Genomic DNA, 13,421 nt, shown 5'->3' with positions numbered 1-13,421 from the left:
AGACAGACAGACAGACAGACAGACAGACAGACAGACAGACAGACAGACAGACAGAGAGAGACGGAGAGACAGAGAGAAAGAGGGTATTTTTTTCATCAAAAGCAAGGAAAATGAGAAAGCGTTAAAATGATGCCAATAACTCCATATATATGTGCTCAAAAATAGACAAGCGCCTAATTCTACCAGGTCATGACACAAATGACAATAATGAACAGGGAGAAAAGAAACTGAAAAAATCATGAACAAGGTGGGGAGGAAGAAAGAATTTAAAAAGAGTGAAGGAAGAAAGAATGAACAAGAAAAGAAAGAATAAATAATAAACAAATAGAGAGAATGAAGTGAAATAAAAAGGAAGGAAGGGAGAAAAAAACAACTGAAAAAGGAGAGGAGGAAACATAGACATTGAACACTGGTGGTTTGTAAGTCTATAAACAACAACTGAATTAAGTGAACATTAAAGTAGAAACCTGATCCCAAAACAGTTTCAGGCACTCATTACTCATCACATCAAAAATCCAAAACAGCCATTAATTCTACAACATAACAACAGTTTTGTTAATTTGAGTAAAAAGAACATTGACATGATAATGGCCATGTAGAGCTGGGAAAAACAAGACGGACAGACAGACAGACAGAAACAACAGAGGGAAAGAAAAGAATTGGGACTCTACCAGTGGCACCCTCCAACCATCCCCCAACAAAAACAAAAGAAAATTTAATAAATATGTCAAGATTACATAAATCGTGTCACTACCTATTGTACGCCTTACCCGTTTCTACGCTCCACAAGATGAATCAGATGAAAATTGGCTGAAAAGATGGGAGAAAACCTGTTGAATGAAAAAGCTCAAATAAGTAACTTGGTTAATCAAATTAAGTACAGTAGTCTCCGCCTAAACGCACGCCATACAAAAGCACGCTCCACTCAAACGCACGCTGTCGTCATCTGACGTTTTTTTAAACTATAGAATTTAGACGTACAAACGCACGGTCACTCCCTCTAAACGCACGCTCCGATCTGTGAAACATGCTGACAGGTAAAGCTTGACAAGGGGAAACTTTCACTACAACCTGCACAGTTTGCATTCACATGACAAGCCTAGAAAACCGGATATTTGGTGAAACTGCCCCTCACACCGAACAAAGAGAGTGACGGACAGCGTTTTCACACCCAACTTTTCACAGACACAACAGGTCTAGGACTGGTCGGTGAAAAGTTGGGGGGGGGGGGGGGGGGGATCGGGGGACTGAAATGTTTTTTGATTGGTCACTGGGAAATGTATCTTTGAGAGAACGTTCTAAGGTTTGTGACTGGTATTTGGGTGACTGCATGTAATGTTTAGTTAGACGTTAGAACTAGGCCTTATAGCGTGACACGCGTAAATGCCGTAAAACACTTGATAAGCCTCTATAGGATTAAATATTAGCCAAGTAAGCCTAATCAGCTGTGCTCGAAGAACTTTAAGACGTACTTTTTCGACGAATCACAAAAGAAACGTTTTTCTGAAAGTAGAGATCTATGATTCTAATGTTGTACATGAATTTACGGTCGCAGGTGGTCGCTTGGAAAGTCACTTGGCTGCCCCGTCGTCTCTATGACTGTCACTATCACCATCAGTTTCCTCTTAAGGTATCTGTTCCGACGTTATACTACAGTGCATTCATTACATTGAGTGTCTTTTTCCCCCTCCCTCCCTCCCCCCTCGAATTCAACACATTTGTATTCTTAACCCCAGTCGGGGAATCCACAAAACAGTCACGTGTCGTCCCATTATTGACCAAAATGACCCCCACCCCAAAGGGAGGTCACTAGAGTAATAAGGAATTGAGATAACTGCATCCCTTCCTCCCCTTGCTAAGGTTCATGTAAACGCACGATCCATATAAACACACGCTAAGGAGCCCTCCCGAGCACCGTGCCTTTAGGCAAAGACTACGGTTGTTATAAAAGTTGTCATCATGAAAATCATAAACACAATAAAAGTACAGTTTACATATGTGAGGCAGCGTGGTGGAATCAGGCTCTCGTCAATTTTTGGGCATGTAGAGTTATTGTTGTCATCTTAAAGCTTGTTCACCTGTCTTTATTTGGATGAAAAAAGTATTCATTTATCTTGAATACAAGTCGAGATATTTGCAATTGAAGGAGGTGGGGGTCACCTGTTTTCAGAGGTAAAATTAGTGAGAAAATGGTCGCCAAAGATTAGCTATTTCCTTAGATTAAAAATTTTTAAGCCTTTGATCAACGTTTTTCAGAAAAATCCACACAGAACTTAGTTCTTTAATGGGCAAGAAAGGTGTTGAGCCAAAAAACAAAAATTTGATAAAAATTCACAAGCCTGCGCTAAAAAGCCAGTTTCTTCACTTTGGTTATTTTGACGAGAGCCTGATTCCACCACGCTGCCTCACATGTATCAAAACTGGCTGCATCTATTGGGACATGTGTCCATTCAAGCTCCAGTGTTCAGACACATGTGTCCTTCTACTCTAGCATGAATGCGAGTACCGTACATCGTGGGTCTTTTTCTTTTTGAGAATGACATGCTTCTCTTTCTTTTTGGACCAACGCATCTTTGCTGTTTGCATAAAATTGCATTCTATTTTTCTACTTATAGAATGATGGAATCTTTGATGAACCAAGGCACTATGTTAGTGAGCAGCATGCCCAAGCTGGCCAAAGGGAGATTCCTGGCCCATAGAGAATTGCGACCGGGAAATGCGCAGTCAGCGTTGGAGGGGGCTGAAAACTGATCTCTACTGGAAATGACCCAAGGGGGGCCAGGTCTGAGGCTCCACAGTATCGTGTCTGTATCCGAATAATTGCATTACAGGAGTTTGGACGGACCCGTGTTCATAGAGTCACACTGATCAAAACTAGTGCCTGTGGGGTGACAGGTAGGATCTTCATTATTCACATACTGAAGACATTTGACATTTTTTGATTAAAACTTCTTGTTTAGAAATATCCCTGCTTGCACAGTATGACTAAGTTACATACATTTACATAAGACTTGTCTTACATATCATCGCCTTGGAACTATTTTGTCCAAAGTGCACTTCATGGCCCCAGTATTTTTCCCCAATTTGCTGTTGCAGGTTTTTTATGCAACCACTATTTCACCACACCAAACACCAAAAAACAGTAGAGTTTGCAGCCTGCAAATTTACCAAAGCTGGCGTGGTAAGTGCAATATGAAGAATATTTTATAGCCTGACAAATAAATTAGAATTTTTTTATTTTAATTGTTGAAAAAAAACCACTGGCCTAACATGAATTATACCCACTAAGACCTCACTTTCAGTGATTTTCACGCAATATAAACATATTTCCCCAGGGTTGGGTTGATTTAAATTAGTTGATTTTTTAAATTCAAATCAACTTGATTTTTTAAATAAAAATCAGTGATTTAAATCACTTTTTTTTAAATGTATTTTTATTCAGTTTTTACATATTTCAATCTTCAGAATTCCTTTCCTTGGTTTCATAAAACAGATAGGTTAAGTAGACTAATATAATCCATAATTGAAATCAGAGCTGGGTTGATTTAAATCAGTTGATTTTTTAAGTATTTTAATCAACTTGATTTTTAAATAAAAATCAGTGATTTAAATCACTTTTTTTTAAATGTATTCAGTTTTTACATATATTTGAACATTCAGAATTCCTTTCCTTGGTTTTATTAAATAGATATAAGGTTTAGTAGACTAATATAATCATGCTTAAAAGTCTGCTTTCCCCCCTGTCACTGTTTTTCAATTAAAATCAGGGTTGGGTTGATTTAAATCAGGTCGATTTAAATCAGTTGATTTTTAAAAATTTTAACCAACTTGATTTTAAAGATAAAACTCAGTGATTTAAATCACTTTTAAAAAATTTATTCTGTTTCTACATCTTTAAACATTCAGAATTCCTTTCCTTGGTTTTATAAAACAGATGTAAGGTTTAGTAGACTAATATAATCATGCTTAAAAGTCTGCTTTCCCCCCTGTTACTGTAAAATAATACAGTATTCAATTTACTTTTTTTTTTTCATTATTGAAATTAACATTTTTTTTCTTTTTAGACAAACACAAGCGCGCGCACACACACACACTGTAATAAAATGCAAGTTTATCTATGCATAATTACCCCCCCCCCCCCCCTTCCTTTTAGACTGACATTTTCTTCATTTTTTGTCTGTAGCTATAATTCACTGATATATTATAGATATATAGTAGATTAAGGCTTTTTTTTGCGGTTGCTTAAATTAATCATTATATAAAATAAAGACAATGCATTTTGCACTAAAAGAACATACTTTTAGCAACCAAAAATCCCAAACTGTGTCGACATTTTTTTTTAAATTTAAAAAATCAAAAAAATCTGATTTAAATTTTAAAAAATCTTGATTTAAATTTAAAAAATCGATTTTTTAAATTTTTATTTAAAAAATCAAAAAAATCACCAACCCTGTATTTCCCTAGCCTTTCTGAAGGGACACTAAACCCTTTTACTCATCAAATCACCAGACGGTCCTGGTCGCTGAGACATTACATTGTTTATCAAATCAGCTGGTCGCACAATCATGTCACCAATTTGTAAACACAGAAAATCAATCAAAACTCAATTAAAAACAGCAATTAATAATTCACCAAAAATGAAAGTTGAAAACACTTCCAAGCTTTTCTTGCAGTAAATTCCCTTGGATAAAACTTTCGGATTCTCGAGATCAGCGAAATATAGCCAATGATTGGTAGTAGAGAATCTTTGATGGCAAGACGCTTTGGTGCAATGCTTTTCCAGAGAGTTGAAAGGGGACTGTACAGTCTTCCAGCGTCTTTACGACAAATTTCGTGAGCACTTTATTGTCTTTGCATTTACCACGTTTCAATTTTAAGCATCAACGTTCATACTGTTCTGAGCATCAAGAAACTACAATCTATGCCTAAGCTTAACTCATTCGCTACGCCGAGCCGTGGGGGGCGGCGCGGCTCAAGTGTCGTCAGTACGTTAAGCCGCCCCCGGCGGCACTAGAACCGACGTTCAATTTTAGCTTGGTTTCTATTCCAATCCACTTATCCATGTTAAAATAAAGGTCATAATATAATGTTGACTTCCGGGTCAAGCGTCTCCACCGAAAATCGGAAGTTTTGATTCAGTTTTGAAACATGATTTCGTAGTTTATTCGACTTTGTTTTATTGCGAAGCCCAAATTATAGCCCAGACACCAGTCTTAGTGCTTTTACACAACAAAATGTATCATTATTTTGCTCAGTGTAGGACTCTTCTTTTATAATATTGATACTATTGGACGCAAATTGCCATGCACTGTATTTGAGAAATCAATATTTTTGGGTGCTAGATCTAGGCCTAGATCTAAATAGTCAAAATATTTTTTTCTCCCCAGAATCACTACTTTTGGGTGAAATTAATCAAAAAGTACCACTCAAGACATGTATAGGTTTATTCCAAGTGCAATTCTGAATAATTCCACATAAGTTACGCCTATTTTTTTCTGTTTGTGATCCTTTTTTCAAAATTATTTTTTTTCAATATCGGATGTTGTGATCCAAATGTACAAATATTATGGAATGTATGTAAATAACTGCACATTTTTCAATATTTTCCTGTTCTATATATACAGTTATGGTTATTTTGAGGTATCATTTGACTAGGTTAGTTTTACCTGAGATTATAGATTTTTTATTTTCCAATTTTATCCGCATCCAATCACAATTGTCTTGCATAATCGCCTCTTACAGGAACCAAAGTTGAAAAATACTCAAATAAACAATACAGGTGTATTCTACAAACCATACTGAAAATGTTGGTATATAATATGTTGATATTTATTTGAATTTATGGCCCCAAAGACCTGTGAACTGCGCACTAGTCATCATCTCATTTCGCCCTCCCGAAAAGAATTCGTCCACAAGCCGAAAATAATACGTAGCGAATGAGTTAAGCGATCTTCCATCATGTCCAAGTACCGGAATTACGAAAAACGTTATTCATACCGGAAACCTTGCAACCACTCAGAGCATGGCTGACTGGTTGCAGTAAGCCGCAAGGGTGAAATTTTAACGTGCGAAACACATCGATACTTATAATACTTTAACACTTCGCTACCTCCTCTTGCTGATTGACAGGGGCGAAGCGTCTATATAATCAAATAATCACTGCTTCCCTTCCTAATTTTGAAACACAGTCGCTGTCAAATTCATCCATAAACGTAAACCTCTTAAATTAAATGTCAAAAGACGTTCGTAATCAACAATGAACAGTATGCCTAACATTCAAAACGGTTTCACGGCCACAAAAATAGCCTCCTCACCCCTCTCGGGCCACTCCATAAGCAGCCGCAATCTTTGATTAAGTAAGCTTAAAGTGAGGCTGGAAGAGTCCACCAATATAGTTGAAGGGAACATGTGCATAGCAGTCTAAGCTGTTTCATTGCCACATATACCCTGTTCACCCCTTTGGGGTCACAGTCAAAATCAATCTCAAGCCCTGATTATGTAAGCAAACTAACACTGGTCGAGTCTACCTCACAAATGTGAGGGGAACTAACTCCTAACAATCTCTTCACTGTTGCAAGTACTTGCTTTTTTTCCTCGACTTTTTACCGTCCTATAATCAGATCGTGACCTTGGTTATGACACCAGCTCCTGGCCGCGGAAGGCTAACAAAAACAGCCAAATGTAAAATTTAAAAATGATAATTGTCATGTTCTACCAAAGAGTTAGACTCACTGGTAGATCTATAACATATAGATCTAGTACTGATGTCTCTGCTTCTTTGCTTTGTGTTTATTAGGGTTGGGTCGGGCTCGCAATATTAGCGTCCGCGGGTAACGAACTACCCGCTGGCATTACCCACAAACGAGCGGACGGGTAACGAACCGTCCGTTTGTGAAGAGTAGTTCGCTACTCGCTACTCGCTACACATCGGACAGAGACAACAGTTCGTTTAGCGAGTCAGCGGACGGGCGGACCGAGAGACTCCATGTATTCGAGCGGGCGGACGGACGGTCGGACGGGAACGACTCCTTCCATTGTCTACAACTTACACTCCCGCCCCCCGCCAAAAAAAAAGCAAAAACAAATATTAAAAAATCACCCTCCTGTCTCACATTGTAGCTTGGCGTTCATGGCTCTTACTCTTGGCGGAAATTTCCGCGCCCCCCCCCCTCCCCGGCCTTTGAGATAATTGGAACGTACACAGTGTGCCCCCACGCACGAGGTGAAAGGTTACACACATAGTACTATGTCACCAGCCTCTCTCACTCCCTGTGGCACCGCTAGTGGTTTGAAACATCAGGCCTTATTAATACAATAGACGACGGGTCTAATCTCACGTCGAGTATCTCGTCTGCTAGAGTTCGTCCGTTCGCCCGCCCGCCCAGTGAATAAAATTGTGGAGCAGACCCAAAAAACGAACTGACTTGAGGCTTGAGGTCCGCAGTCCGCTCGCTGAGAGAGTCAAATTGTGGAGCGGACCCAAAAAACGAACTGTCTTGAGGTTCGCAGTTCGCTCTCATTGCCGTCCGATACCCGTTCGCTCTGACTGAGTCCGCGAGTAACAAACCCGTCCGTCCGCTCGCCCCAACCCTAGTGTTTATGTATTCACATCTAAAGTTAAATTTAATTTTAGTTGGAACTGATATTTAATAAGACACTTTCCCGATTATTTAGGCGGTTGAACATACAATATGAATTCCGGATTTGTTTTCATTCACAACTCAGAGTCGCCGCCTCGAGTAAGATTCTTGTGTCATATCTACAGGCCATATCTGGTCCCGTTTCACTTTGATTACCCTGTCAAACAAGTCAGCCTTCGCCCCTGCTGATTGATGATGTTTACCACTCAGTTTCTTTGAATTTTCCCCCAAATATGATGGCAAAATGTTTTAAGCAAGGCCACCTCTATTCTCACCCGGAGTGAGAATAGTGCAGGCAAGTCTTGTGGCTATTCTCACCCGGTGCGCGTTCACCAAATTTTGCGTTCACCCTAAACCACAGAATTCTACACTGTGATAACAGAAAAATTGTAGAATTCTGTGCCGTGAACAAACGTTCCATTACAACTGTAGCCAACTAAAAGCGTACAATTTTGTCTGTGGGCAGTGGAGAGAGAGAGAAAAAGAGAGAGAGGAGTAGCGCGAAAATTTCCGGGCAAAACAAAATGGCGACCCGCGTAGATCGGCTCGATTCGAAAAGTTAAATAGCCGTAGCATCTTTGTAGACAATCAAATTAATTTACTTTTGTGTTTTAACATCATTTTTTAACTTTGTTTTGGTCAATTTGATCGTCCACACCCATAGACAGTATTCAGAAAGAGACAGAGAGAGAGAGAAGAGGGGAGGAGTTGATCTTGCGAGAACTTCCGGCGGGTGAGAATAGCCACTACACTACACTACACACGATCTTTGTGTCCACGGCCTTCTAAAAATAGACTGTGGATATCCCAAGATGTGATGATGTCACATTACTAAAATTAGCAGCTAATCAGACAGGTGCGTCGTTCTATGTAGACCGCCACAGACATCCTCTATGAAGAATGGTCAGATGCCGGCAATTGTTTACAAAACTTAAACGAAAAATACATTGTTTGGAGAGTGCAAACCGCTCTATTACTTCCGTCGTAAATTAAAATATTAACGGATTTATGATATTTTGTTACGTACGCAGTCAAAAACTAATTTTGAAGCCTACAACTAGATCTACAACTACGACGTAACCTACAGTCCAAGTGTTGAAGTCCCGTGTTGAAAACAGTTTTAGTTTCTGTAGTGGAACCGGATTCTGGCACCGTCTTCTCGCCCTCACTCTAATTCTCGCTAAACTTGAGCAAATAGATCTATTCTAGATCTAGGAAGATCTTGAAGCAGACATCAATTATTTCTTTCCTAATGGTTATAATTAATTCAAGAACACTTATAAATATCATCCACAAATGTTATTTTCTCACAAAATTTATCAACAACTTTGTTGGTGCCTGGAACTTCCTGTTGACAAAAGGATGGAGAAGTTTTTAACTTCCGTAAATGATCTGACGAGCATTTCTACAGTGACCTCCCTTGAGAGGAAAAATCTCTCTCGCGTGGACGCGTACTCGCGTACTCGCATCTCGCACTCACACAAGCACACGCGTGCTCTCGCGCGCGCACGCACGCACACACACACACACACGCGCGTGCTCTCGCGCGCGCACGCACGCACGCACACACACACACACACACACACACACACATACATACATACACACACACACACACACACACACACACACAAACGCACGCGCGTGAGAAATAGAGTTCAAGTACTTCTAGTTTATTTCCCCGAGCGTTCGGAGAAATAGAGCCGGCAGTTTTAAAAATGTTAATAGAATCTAGTAGATGGATCTAGCTTTTGGCTAGCCGCGTGATATTCAACGGCCCAAATGACAAAATGTTCGAAATTCACGTTTTGATCCCTTATGTAGTACAGCCTTCGATACACCTTATGTTAAAATCCCGAGTTTGAAAGATTACTGCAAAGTGTTTCAATCATTCAGTAAATTATTCGCCTATGTCACACCAGTCCCCAATTTCCACGTGGTTTAACCGCCCAAGTGCCAGTTTTGCAGCACTGTGGCGAATTGTCGGTTGAATCACCTGTCGCGTAGGCGAAGCTACCCACACGACTGTGGCCTTTGTCGAAACAGTCTGACTGGAGGGTAACATCAAAACAAAGTGCTGCCTTAGCTAACTTCGACTCAGATCGAACCCTATCAATAGCCAGAAGATTTTGTCAAGGCGGTTTGTGTAATCTATTACTGGGTTCGGTAGTGTAGCTGACAAAAGAGCACGATGGCGTTAAAGGATATGTTAATACTGATTCGATCAAGTCGATTGTGGCAAAAGGTACCGACGAATGATTTTTTTTCTTTAAAAGTACATTATATGATGGACCGCTAAGGGGCACTTATTTTACTTCGGTACAACTACTGGAGAGTATTTTTATCACGACTGATCGCGTCTCTTAATTTACCTTTAAGTATGCGCCGCTTGCTGTAGATCTGTCTGTCGTGTAGGCCAACCATTCTTGAATCATTGATTAGTTAATCAGTGCTGGGCAGATTATACTTAATTTGTCACTCAAAAAAAAGCAACCCATAAACATATTCGCCCCGAAAATCCTCTCTTCAACAACCCTTCAATTTCAACTCTCCAGTTTTATACTTCAATTTGAATAAAAGCTCATACATTCTACCTAGATCTATATGAAAAACAATGAGTTTGTATACAACTGCTCTCTCACAGTGGTTATTCATGACTGTTGCATAGACAGTTTACATGACTTGGAGATTGGGGCTCCACGATTTTTCAAATTACCAGAGAGCAGAGCAGGACAAGAAATTTGTTTATAAATAATTCTTCTGCCAATTTGACGTAATTGCTTTCCAATTACTACAGACAGAATACAGGCAGAATCTATCTCGACTAACACTTTCAAAACCTCAAAGGCCTTTAGTATTATTATTATAGAGAGCACCACAGAAAACAGAAAGAGTCACGTCATATTGTTCCAGGCGACTTTAGTAGAGAGAGATTTTTTTTTTAAAGGAACCTGTTGTTGTGTGTATATCGGAAAGATCATTGTGATGTATGCAAGGTAGGCTTATAAGAGAAAGAATCTAACATGAAGCGTACACAAAACCCAGTGGATTGGACCAGATTGTGTCGAATGTCCATGGACTTGGAAGCGGATTTGTTAGTATGACATTGAACGCATCTGCTGCACTATTATAACAGGACTAAATTATTTGTCTCTATTATTTTTTTATATTAGGTAACCAAAGATGTGAAGTGTCACGTTTGACACAAAGGAGAAGGACCATTGATTTCCAATGAATTCTCTTCTTGTGTCAGTAACTTCCTGGAGGAGTCTACTGACAATAAATATGCCACGTTCAATATATTCAGTAATGGCTGTACTTATCAGACCACTACGCTATCTTGCCGTATCCAGTCTGCGACATTTGTATCAGACAGGAGAAAATTGTTGAACACAAATACCTTGAAAAAGGATAAACGCAAATATAAATGGACAGGACACTGTAATGGAAAGGTCGCTGAAATATGGTATGGTCTATGTGTTAATGGATAATCTTGAACGATTTTTAGAAAGCAAAACGATACCCCCCATCCCTCCTTTGATGTTCGATTTCTAAATCATTCAGACCTGGCTGAAACAAAAAGACCCCGTTGTCACAAACGTATGTTGCCTTTGATAAACACTGAACAAAAACATCCAATACAAATTGAACGTTAAGATGAATGGTCTTTTTTTTTTTTTAACCAAGGCCAAAAACAGTTCTGCCCTAGAGGACCCAATCAAAAAACTTTAAAAATTACTCTGAACTTTATAGTTACTCTTAAAACTAATAAAATATGTTTTAATTTGTCGGCTATTCAAACGCCCAAGCGACCACTGGCGCTCGTCTAGTGGCGTTATTAACATGATTCAAACGCCTAGACGCCGTCATACTGTCACTTGAGCGTTTGAATCTAGCAGATTTTGGTAGGTTTAAACCGCCTATGTTCCGCAACTTACGTAAGAAAGCTTTTTTTTCAAAGTTAGTTACAGATCATCGTCCTACATCTTATCATAATATTATATACTTGAATTTCAAATTCATAGGTACGAACATAATGAAATAAAACAGATTTTTGCTTCTCCTGAAAAATTTGTCTCTTGGCACTTAGGCGGTGGAATTACGCGGCTAGCGATTTGTATAACCCAAAATACCCGCTCAATAGCAGTCTGTGTGCGCTTCACAATCTATACTATTACCCTAGCAGACCAGAGAGCATTCTAAAACAACCTCAACTTCCTTGGAAGCATACAGAGTAAGCGGCCATTTATAGATGCTAAAACAGGAACATACTGACAAGATCTTTCACTGTTTATGGACTGGTACCAATACGTTCTTATACTGACCGTCTAGCCGGGTACCCATTCCCACCTGGGTGAGGGGAGGAAAATTCGTGTAAAGTGCCTTTCACAAGGACACAACAACGTCGGGCCCGCGTCTCGAACCCCCCGAACCCGCAACTTCACGATTACAAGTCAGGTAGCCTAACCACTTGGCCACCGACGTCACAAACTCTTTCTTTACTTACCAGGAGTGAGAGAAAAAAAAAAGACGTACCCTATCCTTGTTTGCATTAAGTGTGTCTGTTTTTTATGACAATAGAGAATTTAACGAGAGACAATTTTAATAACAATTTTCCTAATACACTGGTGCCTGTGCACGGCTAACTGAAAGGGCCAGTAAAATTGTTGACTACCCTACCAGGAGTTTGATTGGTGATATCACGTCGTATGTGCGAGCGAGTTTCATTGCACATTTTGTTGTTGTTGTTGTTTTTGTTGTTGTCGTTGTTGTTGTTTTGGTACGCGTTTAACTGCTCTCGCAACTGCATAAGGTCATTTTATATCAGCGCACAGGACACATTAAACATTTTCAGTTGACTTGAAATTTTGAATTTTGCCCGAGTGGCAGCCAAAGTCTACTCTTATCGATTTTGGACGTACAAGGGATCTTTAACGTGTGCAACTTGCTCACGGGACCTCCGACATTTTTCGACGAAGAAGGCAAGGTGTTAGATCTTATCATAAGATCAGGGGTGTGACTGAAAGACAGCAGCAGTAAGAAGGAGCAAAGGAGTAGGAGCAGAAATGCTGCAGAAAGAGTCCTGCAGTAGCCCAGAGGAGGGTCAAAGGGGAGTTGGGGCAGAGAGTCGAGACGAAAGCAGACGACAGAACATTGTTAGGAAGTTAGAGAGCAGAAAAATGTTCCGTCGCTATCCGGATTCGAACCAGTGACCTATTGATTGAATAAGATGCAAACACTCCAACCTCTAGACGACAAGAGCCTCCACTGCTCATTCTTGTGATGACAAAGTTCAACAGTTTTAACAAAGCTATAATTATAGTATTATTTATTTATTTTACAAGGTCAGCCCTCCTATACGACGCCAATGGTGGACAATACTCATAAGACAAAATAAACTATGGGCTCATGGAATATGGTTTCTCGGGTGAATAATATAGAGAGAATACATTTTATGGGAAGAAAAGCAATCAAATGAGGTGATTATGTTATGCGGAAAGAAAACTTTTGGAAACAATTATTTAGGAAGAAACAAATCCACTTGAATCAAAATAAAAGCCTTGAATATGAATTAATATCTTGTTTTCACTGGCAAACTAGACGAAAAATAAAGGCAGAGGTAGTGACTCAAGTCACTTGGTGAACTTACACAGCCAGGTTGATGACATGAACACTCGGGCTCGTGTAGGTTTGTTGAGAGTATCTGAGCAGATAACGGTTGGCGAACTTTGATCGTCTAAGTCTGTTTCAGACCTAGCACTTGATGATGTACAAGAGGGG

General features: G+C 39.6%; 1 protein-coding gene across 1 annotated transcript in view; it reads right to left on the bottom strand.

Moving 5' to 3' along the window:
* The window catches only part of LOC101862419 (peptide methionine sulfoxide reductase MsrB), a 17,300-nt gene extending 8,290 nt beyond the window's left edge, over positions 1-9,010 (bottom strand). Inside the window, exons 1-2 of the mRNA XM_005099567.3 lie at positions 8,726-9,010; positions 772-830 (exon numbers count right to left, since the gene is read on the bottom strand). The gene's annotated coding sequence lies outside the window, so the exon portion shown is untranslated. The remainder of the gene's footprint in view (positions 1-771; positions 831-8,725) is intronic.
* Between the last annotated feature and the right edge of the window lie 4,411 nt (positions 9,011-13,421).

This window comes from Aplysia californica, unplaced genomic scaffold (assembly GCF_000002075.1).
Source record: "Aplysia californica isolate F4 #8 unplaced genomic scaffold, AplCal3.0 scaffold00217, whole genome shotgun sequence".
Lineage (NCBI taxonomy): Eukaryota > Metazoa > Mollusca > Gastropoda > Aplysiida > Aplysiidae > Aplysia > Aplysia californica.
Note: the sequence above shows the minus strand (reverse complement) of the source record. Positions and strands in the feature narration are given on the sequence as shown.